The sequence below is a fragment of the Chlorocebus sabaeus genome, chromosome 3 (assembly GCF_047675955.1).
Source record: "Chlorocebus sabaeus isolate Y175 chromosome 3, mChlSab1.0.hap1, whole genome shotgun sequence".
Lineage (NCBI taxonomy): Eukaryota > Metazoa > Chordata > Mammalia > Primates > Cercopithecidae > Chlorocebus > Chlorocebus sabaeus.
The window spans coordinates 38829461-38850931 of NC_132906.1; the positions used below are offsets into that span (position 1 = coordinate 38829461).

Sequence of the window (21471 nt, forward strand, 5' to 3'; positions counted from 1 at the left end):
CTACTATCTTTGGATGGGAGGTTCAAAAATAACGTTCTGCTCTTGTTACATGATGGAATATATTCTTGAGACAAAAGATGTTTGTCTCCTCATTCCTGGTTTTTATTAACTTAAACATCTAAAAAGAAGATAAACATTGTAGCCAGCCATTTACTTCCAGCAAATATAAGCATGAATTCTAATATAGACTGAAATTTTCTCAGGTTTTGTTATCTGAAATTATCAAGGTAGTGAAAAACACTTAAGGTGCTTTCTATTATCAATTTTAAAAAACATAATTTCATAGTCATAAGTTTTCTTATGTTTTGAGTACTAGGTGATGAATGACACATGGTAACTGTTCAGTAAGTATTTATTAAATCAGTATGTTTTGATAAAGTTTTAGATATGTAATTTGCACATTCTTTGATTATCCTAAAACTTTTTTTCAAGGCCCCCACAGACCCCCTTCGCCCAACCCTCCACACACACGAACTTCATTGTGGCGAGAGAATTGGATTCCCCTTGAGCCTGATACTAAGGACAGCTTCAGTGACTAACAGAGCAGGAGATACCTAGGAATCAGGGCTAGGTGAGAGGCGGTCTCAGGGAGCATGTGGAAAAATAGACCCAAGTCTGAGAAAAAGTGGTGACAGATCTGAGACTTTAGGGGAGATAGAGCCCAAAACTCCAAACTTCTAGTTCCTGGACACTGTCATAACTGTTCAGACAGCTTGGAAATATGAGCAGATATAAAATAGAGAAATTATACACAGTTCTTTAGTCCAACCAAAACTCTGTGGTTTGGAGAGGTTTCTGACATGAGTGGAGTCCTAGGAACTAGATACTAATTAGTAGGAGCAGCCCTTAAACGTGAAGTTTAAGCTTCACATTCCTGGTAGGGTGGAGTCCTCTGAAGATATTGTATAGGCAGAGGAAAGTTTAAACAAGGGAAGCAAGAGTCCATAGCAAGTGGCTCTTAGTGGCTACAGTAAAGAATATGAACCAAAACAATGGGTATTAAAAATATTTTTCGGTGATGAAAACAGCATGGCTTCAGATATATAAGAGTTTGAATTTGTTGTGTTTGATGCTGTCATGAACTTTTGATTAAGAGAGTGATATGATCAAAATTAAGCTTAGGAAATATTGCAGCTGGATGTAGGATGGATTATAGCAACAGGAAGGAAAGAACCTAAGAAGCTATTGCACTGGTCCACTCAAACATTGGTTAGAGTTGCATGACTTGCTGTGAAGAGAGAGATGGCAGAGACCTGTGTAGGAAGCCTTTGTAAGACAGATCAGCAGGAAGCTCCTGCTGCCATGGAGGTCAAGGCTCAATGTGTAAAGCAGTTAAATAAACGCTGACTCACTTGGAACTTCTAGTTTCTTCTTTGTTTGATGAAAGAATGGTATTCACAGTTTCACATGTTAGAAACCTTAAAACCAATAGCCAAGCATAGACTACTACATAGGTACTGTAAGCTTATTTTCAAAGTCCTGGTTTTTAACACCATTTTTAACTACTAAAAGATGTATTTTTAAATGTTGAAATTTTTTTGACAATCTGGTCCAGCATCAGTGTCAGGAAAATGATCAATATAAAGGTAACTGTTACAGAACTCCATCATGCCAGCAGAACAGGCAGCAGGTAAGGATTATAGTACCCGATGGTCTTTATTTTCTAAGCAGGAGACTGTTTACTTCCCAAGACTTATGAGCTGTTTGTATGCAGCTGCAGGAACTCCACTAGTCCCTGCCCAAGCACGCTGTCATGCATGAGGCTAAAATAGGCCCGGAGCAAACAAATCTTCTCTGCCATTTATCTCAGCTCTTTCTCCTGTCACCACCCAAAGTGATTTTAACTAGAGTGGTGCCTAATAAATGTGGGGAGCAGGCAGGGGGAGGTGACAGACCAAACTAAATCACCTGTGTGGAGCAACTCAATTCAGAGGTGTTCACAGAAGAACTGGAGGTGGTTAGGATAGGGAAAGACGTGGCTCATTGGCAGACTGCATCAGTGTTCGGGAATCCTCTGTTACAAACAGTTCAATTAATCCAAATTCCTTAAATCAACATGCCAGCAATAAATGGTATAACAGTGGCAGAAACGTACTTTAACAAATTCTAAAAGAAAAATTTATTTTCAAAAAAATTTCACTTTTTTCTTTCATATTGCTTTATAAAGATTATGGTTACAAATTAGCAATATCCAAAATTTATTCTAGTCAAGATCTATTTACATTTATACAAACACTTCACATTTACAGATAAGTTTCAGAAGAAATGTATCTTGACAAAGTATGGAAAAGTTAATTTGAGGCTTCCATTTCATTTTCTTCCTTTCTTTTTAAAGGAAACTCTTTGTGAAGAAACAAGCCGGTGGTGACTGAAACATCCTGGTGGAAACGTGTTGACCTTCCACTTTCTCTTCAGAATAAGTAGCAGCTGTGGTGGATATTATTATTTGAAGAAAGAAAAAGCAGATTTTAGGGTGGAAAAAACATTCAACTCACACAAAGAATGGGAAAAAATACTGAGTTAAATAAAGCAAATACCTTTTACAAGTGAAAGGAAGAATTTTTCTTCTGCCATCAATAAAACCATTGTGCTATTATTGTTTTACTGTGTGTTTTATTTGCCTGATGTTCTCTTTCTTGTTCATCTGGTATTAACCCCATACTAATTGCCTTCTATAGGATAGCAATTACAGCATACTGAAGCCTCCCCATATAATTACAGAATAAACTGACACAGCTTGCTGCATTTCTTAAAAAAACAACCTAAAGCCAAATAGTAGTTCTTAGTATGGTAATAGCTGTGTTATGCCCAGACCGTTTGTTCCCCAAAGAAGACCACCAGAGTCCAGAGTCAAAGCCAAGCGGCAAGGATCTTTTACTACAAGTTCGAACTTGGTCCCTCCATTCTACCGCATACAGGAGGGCCCCGAACAATGCAAGTGCTTGCCTTTTATAGCCCGAGGTAAATAGGATACTTAAAGTTACAGAGGAACAAAGGAATTCTTTTGGTTACAGCACTACAATTGGTTAACATTTTAAGTTATACATTTAGCAGTTTTCTATTGGTTCCCGCGCTTTCAGTAAATCCCCGAACGGCTGTGTCCTTATCGGAGACTTTCCAGGTGGTGTTTGTACTGGGCTCGGGAAGTTGAGTGATATATGGGGGGATGTGTTTGTACTGGGCTCGGGAAGTTGAGAGATATATGGGGGGATGTGTTTGTACTGGGCTCGGGAAGTTGAGCCCGGGGCTGAGGAATGTGCCTGATTTCTTTCATTCCTTTCAGCTGCACAGCAAAAAGTATTTAAAACTTGGATATGTTGTTTATAACACTCTGGTAGCTTTTCCAAGTGTAATTTTAAAAAACAGGTACTCCCTTCCTCATAAAATGTGCAGTGGATCTTTCAGGATGCATCTGGTTACAAGTATCAGAAAACCCATCTCAAACCAGCTTAAACATTAAAGGGAATTCATTGGCTCACTTCACTGCCAGAAGCATAGTAGGTTTCAGGATTGATCTAATTCAGTGACTCGGAGATGTCATGAAAGACTGATTATTTGCATCTCTCATTCCTGCTTTCTCTGAACCAGCTTCATTCTACAGCAGACTACCTACCCCATGTGGCCACAAGATGGCTTCCAGCAACTCCCAGAGCTATTAAGCCTAGGGGTGGGGCTGGGTCTGCTTCCAGAAATGCACTCAGAAGAGAACAACTTTTCTTCTTAGGCCGCATTTAGCTCTTTGGGGCTACTTTTCTCTCTGTGAACCATTAACTGCAGCAGGGTCTGGAGATTACCTTAGGCCTAATCCATATGCCCCAGGCTTAGAAATGGGGCTGGATTGGAGGCAGAGAATATGCATCTGAAAGTCAAGATACTTGCCCAGAGGAGAGGGAGAAGGTGTTGGTGATACAACCAGAATGTCCAGTACAGTAAACCAATTGTCAGAGCTACAAACTCTTCATTTAATAGTCTTCCTATAGTCTCAGCCTTGTGAAGCCAGAAGTGAACAATTAAATAGGAGAAAGAAGGGAGGCAGGGGAGGAAGGGAGAAAGACAAGCCAGAGTGAACAATTAAAAACAGAAGAAGGGAGCAGGTAGGGAGGGAGGAAGAAGAGAGAGGGAACACTGGGCAAAATAATTGATAAAATGTGCTTTAAAGGAGAGGTCCTCAGGCATTCCCTCAGGGCCTATTACGTAAATTTTCATTATTAGTCTACAGATGTTAATAGTTGGGTCTAGCAGTGGTGTTTTGTTTTTTTTGTTGTTGTTTTTGTCAGGCCTCCCATGCTGTGTATCATAATTAACTAGAAGTGGGTGGGTCTGGGCATTGCTATTTTTTTAAGATCTCCAAATGATTCTAATGTGTGTCCTAGGTTGAGAACCAGAGGAAGGCCCATGGCAGTTTTGATGAGTTTGACAGCTGATAATAAGGGAAGAGGAAGCAGAACTGAAACGAGTCCTGACGGTAAAGTGTGGGCTGTTGGCACTTATTTGTTAGATGGGGACAATAATACCTAATACAGCATTAAGCCTAAAATGGACGCTCAATAGATACTAGTGTTGGTTAGGAGTCATTACTCAACCGTCCTTAAGAACAGTTCCATATGGTAATATCTTTATACAAAATGATATATATCGATATCTAGATCATATATATTAAAATGACATATGGGTCATATATATTATCTAGATTATCTATAGATTTATCTATAAATTTGACCTGAAGACATCAAGAAAAGTTTAAACTGGACAGTAGTGAAGTGGACAGTAAGAGAAGCCCACTCATCTGTTCTGATTGCCGGCGGCAACTGGACACTAAAGGGTGAGGAGTTCATTTCTGCCAGAGCAAGATATAGCTGGCTAAATATATCAAAAACTAAGTTTCACTGTGGCTTTCTATTATTAAGGGCAGCTGCAGGCCTAGATGCAGATGGTGTATGTAATAATAAAATAATTGTTAGTACTTGCCAAGGTTTTCCTATGTGCCCAGCACTGTACTAAAACATTTACCAGTCATTATTTCTTATGATCTTCACACAGCTCTGTAAGGTAGGCATCACCGTCTCCATTCTACAACCAAAGTAGCTGATGTCCTTCAGAAAGGTTGATCACTTTGCTCACAAAGTGGAAGTCTCCTGTTCGCTGAAGAGTATGTAGTTTACTTGACCCTTCAGGCTTAGGCCATAAACAACACTCCAGCCTCATGTGGTTCTCCATTTCTATATAGTTACATCTCTCTCTCATGCACCTTTCTTTGTAGCTCGTAGCTAACATCATGACTAAGCCCGTGCCTAGTTCAGCTGACCGCAAGGAATAAGCATGGGAATAAAGAAAACATGACCGGCAGTGTCAGAGTTATGATCCCACGGTGACTGGGCCACAGTGGCCATCAGTCTTGCCAACACGGACCCTTGACTAGCTTAACACACACAGGAAAACAAAATCTAGTTCTGTGTGTGAGAGACAGAATGTCAGCGCGTCGCCTGGAGAACCTTCACTAGGCCCTGCCTGTTGTCCCTTTCTGGGATGGATAGATCTATTTTATGCCATTTTTCAAAAGTAAAAAGTGTTGGGATGTCTATCGTTCTTCCCTGTCTCCCATTCTAGTAACACTTCTAGAGGTAAAATACTGAAGAGAAGAATATTCATGAAGACAATATGTTTACATGAAGAAAAAGACAAGGCCACAGATATTAAAAAAAAAAAATAGCTTTGTATAAATAGGAAAGAGAGCAGGACTAGCTCAATTTCTTTCTTAACTACAAAAGGGAAACCTTGAGTTTTGTGTCCTAGAGCTTACATATAATGGGAGAGAGAAAGTTCTGTTAAGAGAGCTAGATGGATCTGCCCCTCAGCCACAGGAATAGATTCCTCATATGCGGGACAGGTTTTCCTCCTGGGGTAGAGGTGGACTTGGGAGCCTCTGCTGCTCATTGCCTGATTGATAGCAGCGGGTAGCAGTGCAGACCTGGCTCTGGAGAAATGACAGGAGGTACTGTGCCCACCCCATCAGGAGATCCAGCACTAGGAAAAAGGCAGGCCTGTCTGGAACTAAGGCAGTTGCACCTCAAGGTGGGCATGGTTTCAGAGTGCAGCCTTGGTGGGGTCACCCACAAGAGCTCATCCTCCAGGCTTGCTTTCCATTGCCTGGTTTGTCAGCCAGTGTGGAAGGAGGGCCTCGTATGTGACTTAAATAGGGTCACAATCCACTGCTTTGGTCAAAGAGGAAGGTGCAAGGGGTATTTGGGCCCCCATTCTAGAAGCAAAGCTAATGCTTAAGCATTTCAAAATCTGAAATGACAAGGTTGGTAAAGAGAAGCATTTGTCAGATATTTGTTTTCCTGTCAGCCTTTGAGAATACAGGTGTGAAACACACTAGTAGCACAGTGCCTACTATGAAAAACATGTGATCTTCCTGGGCTAGAGAAAAGCGAAACACAGAGAAAAGCTACGGTTGTTACTTGGAGAACAGGGCCTTAGAGAGATACTCATTATAAATATCAGGTTCTGCTCACAAGAGGATGGAACTATTTCTCTTGACTGGACCCAGTGGGGCCAGGAACCTAATAGTCAAAGGGGAAATGCAAAGTAATTAAGGAATACCAAAGAAAAGAAAGGCTTTTCGGGAAATACCTGAAAACAGAGAGGAGTCTTTTACATCTCAGTTTCCAAAAGAGGACTCCCACTCCTACTCAGGATGTGGAAATCTTAATGGTAGAACCTGTTAAGGGCTCTCTCCTGAGTTTTAATTCACTGGAGGTGGTCTCTGGACAGTAGTGTGGATTTTGCTGGCATCCTGTGACTCTTTTCTCTATTTCTTGCTAATTTTCCCATCTGCTTCTTTCTAAGTAACACAGTCTTTATTGACCATGGGTAGATCAACAATGTAGGTCAAAATCTCAAAACACTGCCTGCTGAATTGTCTAGTGCACATTATATAATCCCAGGTAGTGAACATTATGACTTGAGAAAATCATGATGACCTGATACTTAGTTTCACTTTGGGATGGCCTTAATTGAAATAATATACTAATTCAATTCAGGGCCTGCTGAGGCTAACCTCGAGAGACAGTTATAAAAGGTTGTGAGAGGCTAGCTGCCCATTTCATAAGGCTAGTTCTTTAAAAAATAGTAAATTATACAAGAGCTATAGTAAGGAAAAATGCCCCTATGAAAGGGTAGGCAGAACTTTTAAAAATGCCTGTTTTTATGTCAGCGAGTTTAACAGTGTACAGAAATATTCGTAATTATCACAGGCTGTTAGATGTTTTGAGGTTTATAGGAAAAGAACAAAATTTAGAGGAAAGTGGTGACATTCTAACTTCTGGTAGCAAGGTCTTACTCTTTCACCACTGAAGAAAGGCAATTTTGTTAAAGTTCAGGAATTCACAGGACTTCTGCTTTTCGTTAGGGTAGAGCATCAGGGGATGGATTTACCTTCTTGGCTGAAACAACTGAACAAATAAAATATACAAGATGTTGGCACTCCAGACATTGGACAACAGGCCAGAAAGTGCAGTCACCCTGGAGAGATGGGAAGCAAACTAGATGAACACTACAGTTTGTCCAGGTTACTGCGTGGCAAAACTTTCAAGGCCATGGTATAGGGGAACCCAGGCAGTGCCTGGCAGTCTCTGAGTAGGGAGATGGAGGAGTTTAGGAAAGGCAAGGTAAGTAGACGTTGCAAGGCAGAATATCAGAGAAGTGGTTCATAGACCTAAATGTAATACCAAAAACTATAAATCATCTGAGAGAAACAAATTCTTTGTTACCTTGTGTTAGCCAAGAGTTCTTAGATCTAACACCAATACGATTGAGATTAAGTGCAATTTATAAATTCATTATTCATAAAAGAACAAATTTATAAATTGCACTTAATGAAAATTAAGAACTTATGCTCCTCGAAGACACTGTTAGGGAATTAAAAAGACAAGCTACAGACTTGGAAAAAATATTTGCAAATATTTGCAGATCTGATGGAAGACTCACAGAATATTTAAAGAATTATTCAAAACTCAATAGAAAAACATCCTAATTTTTTAAAAATGAGCAAAAGATTCAAATAGACAGTTGGCCAAAGAAGATATAAAGAAGGCAAATGAGTATATGAAAATGACATTCAACGTCATACATTTTAAGAAAGTGTAAACTAAAACCATAATGAATTAACGACTACACACCTATTGTCAAGACCACAATTTAAAGGAGTCATTATACCAAGGGTTGGCGAGAATGTAGAGGAACTGGAAGTCTCATACCTTGTTGGTGGGAATGTAACATGGTACAAACTGTTTGGAAAATAATTTGGCAGTTTCTTAAAGAAACATACGCCGAGTATATTACTCAGTCATTCCACTTCTAGTTCTTTCCCCATGATAAATGAAAGGATATGTTCATACTTAGATTTGTCCATGAATGTTTGTTTGTAATAGCCCCAAACTGGAAACAACCCAAGTGTCCATCTACATGTGAATGGGGGCCAGGTGTGGTATAATCCTGAGACTTTGGAGGCCAAGGTGGGAGGATTTTTGAGGCTAGGAGTTTGAGGCTAGGAGTTTGCCTATGCCTGGGCAACATAGAGAGACCTCATCTCTACAAAAAACTACGTTAAAAAAATTAGACTGGAGTGGTGGCGTGGGCCTGTAGTCCTAGCTACTTGGGAGGTTCAAGAGGAGGATCCCTTGAGCCCAGGAATCTGAAACAGGGCAACAGAGTGAGACCCTGTCTCCAAAAACAAAACAAAACAAATAAGCATGTGCATGCATAAACATAATGCGGCATATTCATAAATCAAATACTATTCGGCAGTAAAAAGGAATGAACTACTGATAACATGCAACAGAGGGATGACTCTCAAAATAATTATGCTGAGTAAAAGAAGCCAGAAACTTCGGGAGGGAGGACTTACTGTGTGATTTCATTTATAGAAAACTATAGAAAATGCAACATAACCTATAGTGACGAAACCAGATCAATCAGTGGTTGTCTAACGATGGCGAGGTAGGGAGGGATAGGAGAGAGGAATTACCTAGCGGCATGAGAAGACTTTCTGGGGCATGATACGTTCATTGTCTTGATTGTGGTAATGGTTTCCCGATTATACCTATGCCAATATTTATCAAGTTGTTCCGTCTCTATGTGCACTTTTCTGTATGCCAATTATACCTCAATAAAGCTGCTTTTTCTTGCTCTTTACTCAACTCATTGAAATAATGTCAAACATGGCTGGTCACGGTGGCTTATGCCTGTAATCCCAGCACTTTGGGAGGCTGAAGCAGGTGGGTAGTTTTAGCCTAGGAGTTTGAGACCAGTCTGGCCAACATGGTGAAATCCCATCTCTACAAAAATACAAAAAAATTAGCTGGGCATGGTGGCACACACCTCTGGTCCCACCTACTTGGGAGGCTAAGGTGAAACGATGGCTCGAACCTAGGAGGTCTAGGCTGCAATGAGCCAAGATCATGCCACTGCACTCCAGTCTGGGCAATAGAGTGAGAACTTGTCTCAGAAACAAACAAAAAACAAAACAAAACAGAAAGAAAGAATGTCAGACATAACTACTGCATTCAATGAAAAAGTCACATTATAGCTATCCTCTATTCACTAGGTTGTTGTAGAAATATATTGACAGTTATAACTGTCTTTGTTAGGGAATATTTAACATCAAAAATATTACTAGCTTTATAATCATTTTAGAGATCAGGAGTCTTTAAATTCTTACTATTATGTGTAAAGCTCTTGATTCTTAGAGGACACACAGATTGTTATAAATATTATATTGTTGTGTTCGTACATGTGTGTGCCTAGCTTTGCTATTGTTAAACTTTCGTGTATCTCAAGTCCCAGTTGTTTATTTAACAGGACTAGGGTTTTCGATAGGAAACATTTGGCTATGTGTGCCCTTTCTATCTGCTTCTTTGTGTTTACTGTGCAGTTTTTGAGTATTGACAGTAATAACTCTACCACCTAATTTGCCACTTTAAAAGTACTTGTTTTAACTTCATAAATACTTTCAACCTCTTGGGAAAGTATGGCTCATAGATTAATAGCTTTGGTATTTTTACCATACTCTGAATTCTTCTAAACTTTACATGTCATTTTTGAAACATAAAATAATTTTCCCCACACCTATTTTGTAATAGATCTATGTGACATAAACATGCTACAGTAAATACACTTATATGGAAGTATTTTGTTATGATTATATCTCTTCTATTCTGCCAGGCACGGTGGCTCACACTTGTAATCCCAGCACTTTGGGAGACTAAGGCCGGTGGATCACAAGGTCAAGAGATCGAGACCATCCTGGCCAACATGCTGAAACCCTGTCTCTATTAAAAACACAAAAATTAGCTGGGTGTGGTGGCATGCACCTGTAGTCCCAGCTACAGGGGAGGCTGAGGCAGGAGAATTGCTTGAACCCGGGAGGCAGAGGTTGCAGTGAGCTGAGATCGTGCCACTGCACTCTAGCCTGGTGACAGAGTGAGACTCCATCTCAAAAACAACAACAACAACAGATAACTCTTCTGTTCTGTGGACTCAGGTTTATGTGTATGAATACGTGTTCATTTTGTTCTAACCTGTGGCACTGAGTTTCTAACATGCTGAAACTCATATATTCAATAGAGACATCTAGATACGTGTGATTATCATAAAGTTGAAGATTGTCATAACCATTTTATACAAAACACTCCATTCTGACATGAACCATAGTCGTTTTTTGTTGTTTGTTTGTTTGTTTTTCTTGAGATGGAGTCTTGCTCTGTCGCCCAAGCTAGAGTGCAGTGGTGTGATCTTGGCTTGCAGCAACCTCCGTCTCCCAGGTTCAAGCAATTCTCCTGCCTCAGCCTCCCGAATAGCTGGGATTACAGGCTCACGCCACCACGCCTGGCTAATTTTTGTATTTTTTGTAGAGACAGGCTTTCACCATGTTGGCCAGGCTGGTCTCAAACTCTTGACCTCATGATCTACCTGCCTCGGCCTCTCAAAGTGCTGGGATTACAGGCGTAAGCCACTGTGCCTGGCCCAATCATAGTAGTTTTTTCATGTCTTCATGTTATTAGTAAAACAATACCCTTTTTATACAACTGTCTCCATCTAAGCTTTTTGTATCCATTTGAGTAACAAGGCCCAGGAACTCAGGTCATTCACCATTTGCTTGTTCAAGAACGACCTGAGAAGAAACAGATCTTGGGCTGGCTAGATTATAGTTATTTCCTAAAATAATTTTTTCCATGAATGAACTTGAGTAATTTAGTACAAGAAAATTGTGCCATATGTTACAAATAAGCTGCTTATATGAAACCAGCTTATTCCAACAGGAATTGTTATTTTCAAGTGCCGTTTATACTGCTTCTTGGAACCTAATGCTTGGAGTCTTCATGGCAAATAGTTCCTACTTATGTATCAAAGTCATGTCCAGTAGCTCAGTCGGGCTTTCTTGGGTTGAAGTGTTTCTACAGCTTTCAATCCATTATTTACTTAGATTTTTAGACATCAATAAAAGGAAGTTATTTATGTTATCAGAGTCACACTACAAACAAGGCACCAATGGAATTACTTATTACTTAAACACACTTGTAGTATGGTGGACATCTGAATTGTGTATTCATCCCCCTTTTGCTCAGTGTAGCCTTTCCTCCTATCTTCAGCCATACAGTTTCTGAAGGGACCTTTATAGCAGAGAGGAAGTAGAATCATGAAGTAGCTGGGAACAAAGCCTTTACTCATGGCTTTGTGACCTTAGTCAAGGAGTTTAATTTTTCTGAGCCTTGGTTTCCCCATTTGGGAAACAGGAACAATAGTATTACTTACACTGTAGGACTATTAGGTGACAAAGAAAGAAGTAGCCCCTGACATCTAGAAGCTGGCCTGGCACTCAACCCAACTCTCTTGTGGTCCATAAACAATTTCACAGAACACAACATCGGACAGGGTCACATGACCATGATGAAGCAAGAAAAGGAAAAATGCCAAAACCAAAATAAGAATATTGTCCAGACCACAAAAATGATGAAACCCCTCCCTTTTCTAGCTAATTTGAATGGCTGCTTCTTCTTTACCTCTTATGGCTTTAGCTCTGCTTTGTTCGTCCCACTATCCAGATAAACATTATCAAGATACCTATTCAGAGAATATCCTGTGTCTTGACAACATTCAATGCTGAGCACCCACTTTCCTTGAGCCATCCCTAATTCCTCCAACACGAGATCAAATCCTATTGTATTGACCACATTTTCTGGTTTCTCTATCTGATGTTTTGACATCTGGGGCCTTGCTGTCTAGGGAGAGACTCCTCCTCCTAGAGACTGAAAGGGACTGTCTGCCTTTCATATGCAAACTAACCAATCCAGAGCCCACTTATGCTTCTGAGATATTAACCCCCTGCCCTAATTGCCCTGAGCCAGGCTTCAGAAAACTAGGGGCATCCTCTGCACCCCAGAGCCACTGAAATGATTCAAACTTGCTAGGCCTAAACCTAGTCAACCCACTCACCCTGCCTCACCCATTCCTGGAAAATAACAAAATACAAATTATTCCCCTGTTTTCCTGTTCCCTCTCTGCCTGTGACCAACCTCATTCAGTAATCTCTACTATGGCCCTACATGGCAGGGTATCCGCCCCTTCTCTTGAAAACTATGAGTAATAAACTATATCTCCCCTTCCCCACCCTCCCCTCCACTGACCAGGACAGTGAAAGAGATCTAATTTCACTGACTCCATCTTGCTTCTAACCTTTAAGCTGTCTTTTTTTCCTTCCTGGGCATAGGCTGAACTAACTTTGAGAGGAACTTAGTTTATAGTTAAAACAAAGACGGTAACAGCTCTTTCCCAAAGCAAACCTCCTTCTTGCCTAGGGACTAGACTGTCTTTGTAGGACTAACAAATTAGCCACAAGATTAGAAATTATAGTTTAGTAGTCACGCAGCTGGAGGATACAAGATTCTGACCCTCCCTAAACTGCTCCTAAGATCAGTGCTGGAGATATTTTGCAGACCCTGCACTTGATGGATCAGCTGGCACCGCCCAGATGGATGAACTGGCTCACCTGATCTTGTGGCTACCACTCAGAACTGACTCAGCACAAGAGGACGGCTTCATCTTCCCATGATTTCATCTCTGACCCAACCAATCAGCACTCTCGACTCACCCACCCACCAAATTATCATTAGAAACTCTGCTTCCCAAATGCTCAGGGAGACTGATTTGAGTAATAATAAAACTCTGGTCTCCAAGCACACCCGGCTCTGTGTGAATGAATTCCTCTTTCTCTATTGCAATTCCTCTGTCTTGATAAATTGGTTCTGTCTAGGCAGCGCCCTACTGGGCGGTTACACTGAGTTGTATCTGCTTGCCTATATAAAAGGGTGAAATTTCTTCCTTTCTCTGCGATCTCTTTGCAGATTGCCTGTGATGTGCCTCACATTCTGGTTTAATGTTTATTACATAATAAAACTGTTTTCTGTCTCTATTACCTTTGAGGAGAGGTTTTCTGGATTGAAAGAAGATTTTAATGCTATTCCCCTAACAGGTGCAAATGTTTATCATAGGTTCCCCAGGAGAAGTAGTGAACCTACCCCTCTGCAGAAACCACAGATCCAGGGGAGCTTTATTCCCTTGTCTCCAGGGCCATGTGATCAGCCTATGAGGGTCCCTTAGGACCGCAAGGTACATCCTCCCGCCTGTGCCCCGTGCTAACCTTGGCTGCACTGCCCAGGCACCAGGCCATGAGTTAGAGCGCAAGGCCGGCACTGGGCTTGCACAGGTCATTTGTGCTTACTGCCTGCCTGCCAGGCTCTACTCTGTCCAGCACTTGTCTTCAACCTCTGGCTGCGCCCTGTCTTTCCAAAAGGCTGCATCCTGGTTGCCTTGGGGCACTGCTTTGTGCAGGCTCTGCGATGAGGAATGCTTCTCAGAATGCTGAGAAAACAAGCAGTAGGACAACTCTTTTCTCTGTGATATTTCTTTCTACCTTTCTTCCTCTTCAGATTTTGCCTTTGCCTTTTATAGCTGATGCGGTTTGAAATCTTGTCTCAGTGGACTTTAAAAGCTAGAACAATCCTCCCCATGTTTTAAACTTCCTCTGCTCTCTTGTGTACCCCTCCCTGCCTGGCTCCTCTCCACTTCTGTCCCGAGCTCCGTGTGTCCCTGGTAAATAGGATGGAGCCTGGGTGTTAACAAGGGGCACCGATGCACTGAGATTTGAGGAGGGTGGAAATATCCCCTCCCCAACACCAAAACCCTAAATTCAGTGGGGCTGATTGAGCCATTTGCCTTTTAGCACAGAGAGGACATGGGATGAATGAGCAGATCCCAGATGGCGGGCAGAAGCAGATTCTGCTGTAGGCCATGCTATTTGCCCGTTGTGGCACATTTTCTTTCTTCTTCTTCTTCTTTTTTTTTTTTTTTAAAAAAAAAAACAAACAAAAACAACAAAACAAAAAAACCTCTATTTTCTTCATTTCTAAAATGGGCAAGAGTCACCCATCTTGTCGTAAGCCCCAATTGGTGCTTTTTAGAATAACTAGAATATTGTGAAGGCTCAAACTATACTGCATGAATTTGCTTCTACTTAGGCAAGTAGCAGGTCCTCGAGGGTACCCACAAAATATGGACAACTATTATGTTTCAAGGCTGATAATTCTTCTACCATAATTGATACACTCAAGTAGTACAGGAACAGCACAAAAGAAGGTAGGAAAAATACGCAGTGTGTATTCTAGGATAAATCTTCATTACAGGCTTTTTTGCCTTATCTCCATTCCTATTCCACTAAACTATCTAGACAACCTAGAAGAAACCCAATGTACTTGTAAGTCTTAATAGTAGGGTTGGATCTTTGTAGAAGATACTTCATGGTAATGCAGAACTGGGTGTAGTGGAATTTTTAACATACACCTCGGTGGTGTGATGAAACTTGGTAGACTACACCATGGAGGTGGAATGTAGCTTTGGAGCTAGCAGTTGGAGGTTTGAATCTCAAGTCTGCCACTCCTGGTGAGACCAGGGACATTTCACTTCACCTCTGTGAGCCTCAGTTCACGGAGCACAAAATGATCATGCCCACCTGAGAGAGTGGGTGTGAGGTTTAAATGATATAATTGGAGCACAGCATCCAGTCTGGGCCGGACTCATATGGATCCATGTCAGACCATGGCTCCTCTTGCAAGAAATGAGGCTAGTTATCTAGAGCCTGGCATTCTGGACACTGAAATGGGCACTCTCACCTGTGTATTACCAATGGGGCTCCATAGGTGACAACTATCCCATATGCAAGGACCACAAAGTTCACTGTCTATAGCATCTAGTCTGGCCGAGCGTGGTGGCTCACACCTGTAATCCTAGCACTTTGGGAGGCCGAGGTAGGTGGATCACCTGAGGTCAGGAGTTCAAGGCCAGCCTGGCTAACATGGTGAAACCTTGTCTTTACTAAAAATACAAAAATTAGCTGGAAATCACTTGAACCTGGGCAGTGGAAGTTGCAGTGAGCCGGGATCACTACACTACACTCTAGCCCGGGCAACAGAGCAAGACTCTGTCTCAAATAAATCAGTAAATAAAGCATCTAGTCTGGGACCTACTCATATGGATCCACTTCAGATAGTGGCTGCTCTTGCAAGAACTGAAGCTAGTGATACAGACAGGAAACAGGGAAATACTGGGTAGGAGAGGGCAGTTCACCAGCAAAGGCCCCACCTTCAATCCTGGAAACTACAGCCATAAATGGGAACAGACATTCCTGTTTTTGCACCCAAATGTTGCTTTCTGGCCTGCCATGCCTCCTGTCCTGTACCCATATAAACCCCAAGCCCCAGACTCCAAGAGCAGACAAGCAGATGAATGGAACAGCAACACAGCAGAGAAGGAAAGAAGAGAAGGAGTGTCTGAATGTCAAGAGTAGTTTGGCTGGAGATGGTTGGAGAGGAGATCAGTTATAGGACAGCTGAACCCCAGGGGAAGATCATCTTTTGACTTTTGACAACTCCAGGGGAAGATCACTCCCTCCCCTTTCCAGCTCCCCATCCATCTTACTGAGAGCCACCTCTGTCACCCAGTAAAATCCCTGCGTTCACCATCCTTCAAGTCTGTGTGTGACCTGATTCTTCCTGGATGTTGGACAAGAACTTAAGTACCAAGAGGGCACTGAGCTGGTTAACAGTTAAGCCATCTGTGGATGGCAGAGGTAAGAGTATGCAGCACACCCATTGGGTCTTTGGGAGCCACAGGCACCCACCCCCTAGACGTCACCCTGGGGCCAGAGCCCAAAAGCGCTCATCCTGGTTCCTGCACCTGACTGTCTGCATGCTTCCCTTCCCATAAGGGGTTTGAGCAGCAGCAGTGACCAGACAAGCCACACCCCTGTCACACATCCTGCAAGGGGGGGTCAGGGAACTCTCCCGTTTCACTAGTTATCCAGGGCCTGGCATTTTGGACCTTAAAATGGGCACTCTCACCTAATACCAATAGCGCTTTGTAAGTGGCAACTATCCCATGTTCAAGAACCATAAATTTCACTATCTCCCTTAAAATGTACTGCCTATCATGCTTTAGCCTCCATGAATCACATTTTAGCCATGCTCCCAGTCCTTTGCTATCTGAATGATCAACTTGTCTTCTATTGTTGATGACACCTTCCCTGCTCTGTATCTTTACTCACTGAGTGTTCTTCGTTTTCTCCCTTGTGAGGGTGGGAGGAAGGCCTAATAAAATTTACTGAACAAATTACAGGAGAAAAATCTTAACTGCTTTACAAGCCAAAATTGAAATTCTCAAAAGTGTATTGTATATTCTAAGGTACAATTTAATGAATAGCAGGGTAGAAGTTGTCAGGTTATTTTTTTAAGTACTAAATAGCAGCCTCCTTCTTCTGAGAATTCATTTAACATAGCACTTTCAAACACAATGCAGGAAAATTTTGGTTTTTATTATTAAACTCAGTTGTAATTTCATTTGAAATCACGACATTTTAAATGAACTGTTTTAAAGTGGCCAAATGTGCAATTTAAATTTCTTGTAAACTCTCTCTAATTACATTTTAAGGTGTATAGAGACAAAATTAGATTTTACTTCCATGCATACTATAAAATCAAGTAAAGAAATTCAAAAATTCTAATAAAAATTTTACAGATATTATGCTTGGATAAATATAGACTCAAATCCATGCTATATGGCTAAAAGTTTTCTCATTAACATTGTTATATTAATAAGGATAAGAGAGGTATTAATTCACTCATCCATTAATTAATCCATCCATTTATCCATCCTTTTATTCATTCAATCAGCCACTAATTTAAAGTTTATACCACCTACTTTTGAGGTTTTGTTAGATTCTAAAAAGATTAACATTATGATACTATCCTTACAATGCTTAGGTGAAGATGAGACATGATGCAACCAATAAGGAAGAAATTTCTTTGAACTTGAAACCACCTTTGCAAAATTACATTAAGGAAATTATGACAGTGAAAGATATCAGATCTACTCAACTCCATCTTGCTTCTAACCTCTAAACTGTCATTGTCCATTCCTGGGTGTAGGCCGAACTAGCCTTGGGAAGGAATTTAGTTTGTAGTTTAAATACAATAATCGCCCTTCCCAAAAGCTAAACGGTTCATGTAAAATGAATGAAAGGACACCAGCCACCAAGTTAGAATGAGAAGGGCTGGAATTCTAAATATTAGCAGCCATTATTCTGGAAGTCATAAGATTTGCAACTTCCCCAATTACTGTTAAAGGTAATGTCACTATTTTTAGTCTTTTGAGATGTCTTTTCAGGTTTTTGCATTTCTAAAAACCGCACAGCCCCACCTGGACCTGCCAACCAGGAACTGACTCAGTGTAAGAGGACAGCTTTGACTCCCTGTGATCTCATCCCAGAGCCAACTAATCAGCACTCCCGATTCACTGGCCCCTTACCCACCAAATTATCCTGAAAACTCTCATCCCTGAGTTTGCAGGGAGACTGATTTGAGTAATAATAAAATTCTGGTCTCTCACACAGTCAGCTCTGCGTGAATTACTCTTTCTCTATGGCAATTACCCTGTCTTGAAAAATTCGACTCTGCCTAGTCAGGCAGCGAGGTGAACTCATTGGGCAGTTACAAATTTGGAGGAAGCATTTTACTTTAAAGGAAATAGAGAGACAGAAAAAAGTTTGAGCTCTGAAAGCAGAATACCTGGGTTCAAATAGTAGTACCTGGTGTTACTCTGTACTATCTTTGAGTCCCAGGGCAAGCTACTTAAATCTCCCATGCTTTCATTCCCCTGCCTATAATATGGAACATATTATATTACTTATATGTTATATTAATATGAAACGTGTTGTATTACTTCACACGTTTGTTCTGAGAATTCATCAAGTTAAAATAAGCAAATCACAGTACTTTGCACATGGTAGGTAATCCAAAAATTTCAATTCTACTCCATTCATCTGATTTCTTTTAGTTCTGATCTAATTGTTTATTATCTGTGAAAGGAAAATAAATCTTGGGGCCCCCAAATCACATAGCTAAAGGGAAAAGTCAAGTTGGGAACTGCTTAGGGTAAACCTGCCGCCCATTTGATTCAGAGTCAGCCTTCTGCTCACTGAGACAAATGCATATCTGATTGCCTCCTTTGGAGAGGCTAATCAGAAACCAAAAAGAAGCAACCATTTGTCTTATCTACCTATGCCCTGGAAGCCCCCTCCCCACTTCAAGTTATTCTCCCTTTGCTTCCAGTTGTCCCACCTTTCCAGACCAAAACAACATTCATCTTACATATGTTGATTATGTCTCATGTCTCTAAAATGTATGAAACCAAACTCTGCTCTGACCACCTTGGGCACAAGTTGTCAGGACCTCCTGAGGCTGTGTCACAGCCATGCATCCTCAACCTTGGAAAATAAACTTTCTAGAATAACTGAGACCTGTCTCAGATATTCACAGTTCATGTATCCAAGTCTCTGGTTTATTCATACAATTTCCAGTAAAATCACATATATAAAATGCAACCTGCACTGAAGCCATATATGTAAACAATTTGATGTTATTTTTTAAAAAATTAAATTGGCCAGGCTCAGTGGCTCATGCCTGTAATCCCATAACTTTGGGAGGCTGAGGCGGGCAGATCACCTGAGGTCAGGAGTTCGAGACCAGCCTGTCCAACATGGTGAAACCCCGTGTCTACCAAAAATACAAAAAAAAAAAAAAAAAAAAAAAAAATAGCGAGGCATGGTGCCTGTTGTCTGTAATCTCAGCTACTTGGGAGGCTGAGGCAAGAGAATTACTTGAACCCGGGAGCTGGAGGTTGCAGTGAGCCGAGATCGCGCGGTTGCACTCCAGCCTGGGCGACAGAGAGGGACTGTCTCAAAAAAAAAAAAAAAAAAAAAATTAAATCACTCTTTAAGTTGGAAGTATTGACGTGCAAACGGTTCAGTCTCTGGTCACTACTGGGTATTTGGTTACCTGGCTTTGTTTTCGCATTCCCTGTAACCCAGACATAGACACAGACACACAGCTACTTGTTTTCTGTTATTCTACCAGCACCTAGTGCTTGAGGTTGAGGTTTGGCTTTCTATGTCACAAAGTCCTTCAAGGTTGTGGTATGATTCTCTGAGCTCAGAGGCATTAGAGACAGATGCCAAAATCTAAACCCGCATAATTGTCTGCTTCCTCCTCTCAGAAGCATGCATAATTCATGGATTTAGAGAGGCTTGCCACACCTTTCAGCTGTGCTATTCGGCTATAATTCATCTTTGGAGCAAAGGGATTCCAAATATAAAGGTCAAACCACTCGGAAGCTGCATTGGCATCTAACAGAGCGATTCTGTGTTCTGGGACATCTACCAAACCCTCCAGGTGAGGCTGAGCAAGCTGGATAAAATTCCACCTCCGCTTCTCAAAATTTTAGTGAATAGTATTACAAAATCTCACAGGCTGTCAAATGCAGATTGGGCTTGACTCGCTTTCAAAGGAGAGAGAGGACTTTGACTCAGTATAATTATTGCATCTTACTAACCACCCCCCACCCACCCCGCCGCCGGAGCCCTCCAGGCTAAGAACACTTTTGGTCCCTGACTGCACAGGCTCTTCTTGGCATGGAAGAGCACATGCTCTGGGGTGCTTTCCATTGGTCACTTGCCAAAAGACTGCAGCCAATGTGCAGTCGAAGTGCCTGGCTTGAAAGTGTTCCAGTGCAATATTTGTGGGTTTGAGGTTTGTCTTCACTCGTACCCATCGTGTGTGGGAACTTCCCCGGGGAAGAGAGGCAGTGGCTTGGCACACTAGACTTCTTGATGATCTTCCATTGTGTGTGTCTGAGGCCAGCTCCACCAGCAACTGGAAAGCATCCAGGCTCTCTGAGGAGGCTTACAATTTGTCAGTGATTTTCAAATGCATTGTGGTGTATTGCTTTCTTCCTATTCTCAATGCTGAATGTGGAAAGTTGTTTTTCTTTTTCTTTTTTTCTTTTTGTTTTAGGTCACAGAATTTTAAGTCTCAATTCTGCATTTCCTGATCGTATTTCCTTTGTAAATTTTGCAATATAACCTTTCAGATCTGGCAGCATAATCTGTTAGAAATCTCCTGAGGAGTAAATACTTGTTAACTGACTCCATTCCCCACTCCCCTTCCTTTCCATGATATTAGTTCTACTTAGCATTTAGTCTATAATGCATTTCATTAAGATCAGAAATTTAATTATGTACATATTTAAAACCTGAACCCATTAAGTCTATAGATCCCTTGAAAATGCTGTTTACCAGGTGTACAGTCGCGGTGAGTATACAAAAATGTCATAAGACAATGAGGTTTTAAAGCTTAACTTAAAACAGGCGGAGGGACTAGCTTTTTAGAAAGAGAAAAATGGCTCCATAAACATTAGAAGAAATCAGGAAAATGCATGAAATCATTGAGAAATGAAATTAAGAGGATTGTATTCATGTGAAAGTTATTGGTGGAGAGAGAAAGAGAGACATTAAATGGGAAGAAAGAATGAAGACTTTACTGTGTAAATCGGAGCTGGTTCCTCTTGCTAAAAGCAGGGCTTCTCAGCTCTGGGCTCTCTCCAGTGTCTCCCTGTATCCTCCCCATACAGCGTCAGGCACTCCTTCCTCTTCATGTCTGTCTGTAAATCTCATCATTCTTGTGTGTCCGTTTACCTTTATGTGTATAATTTTGTGCTTCTCTTTATCATCATGATGTATTGTGTCTTCCACTAGTCTGTAGGCTCCTCAAGGGCAGGGATCATGAGAATTGTCTAGGATAATGCCTTGCAGAGCTTAACTTGCAGAGCAGGCTGTCAGTAAGTGTGAGTTCTTGCGAGGAAGGGGCATCACAGTGTCTATGATGGGTGTGGCGATGCATCCCCCAGATCCCTCTTCAAGGAAGGCTTGTGACTCGGGCTGCCAGGCTTGTCAGTGGATAGCCTTCGGCTCTCAGTCCATCCAGGGATGGTCTCAGCCATAGAGAGCTACCTCAGCCCAGGGTCACA

General features: G+C 41.4%; 1 protein-coding gene across 6 annotated transcripts in view; it reads left to right on the forward strand.

Annotated features, from left to right (window-relative positions):
- TDRD3 (tudor domain containing 3) overlaps positions 1 to 2596 on the forward strand; it is a 191530-nt gene extending 188934 nt beyond the window's left edge. For all 6 annotated transcript variants that reach the window (XM_007960526.3, XM_037986648.2, XM_007960522.3 and 3 more), the window contains exon 14: positions 2336 to 2596. The gene's annotated coding sequence lies outside the window, so the exon portion shown is untranslated. The remainder of the gene's footprint in view (positions 1 to 2335) is intronic.
- Positions 2597 to 21471: the final 18875 nt, after the last annotated feature.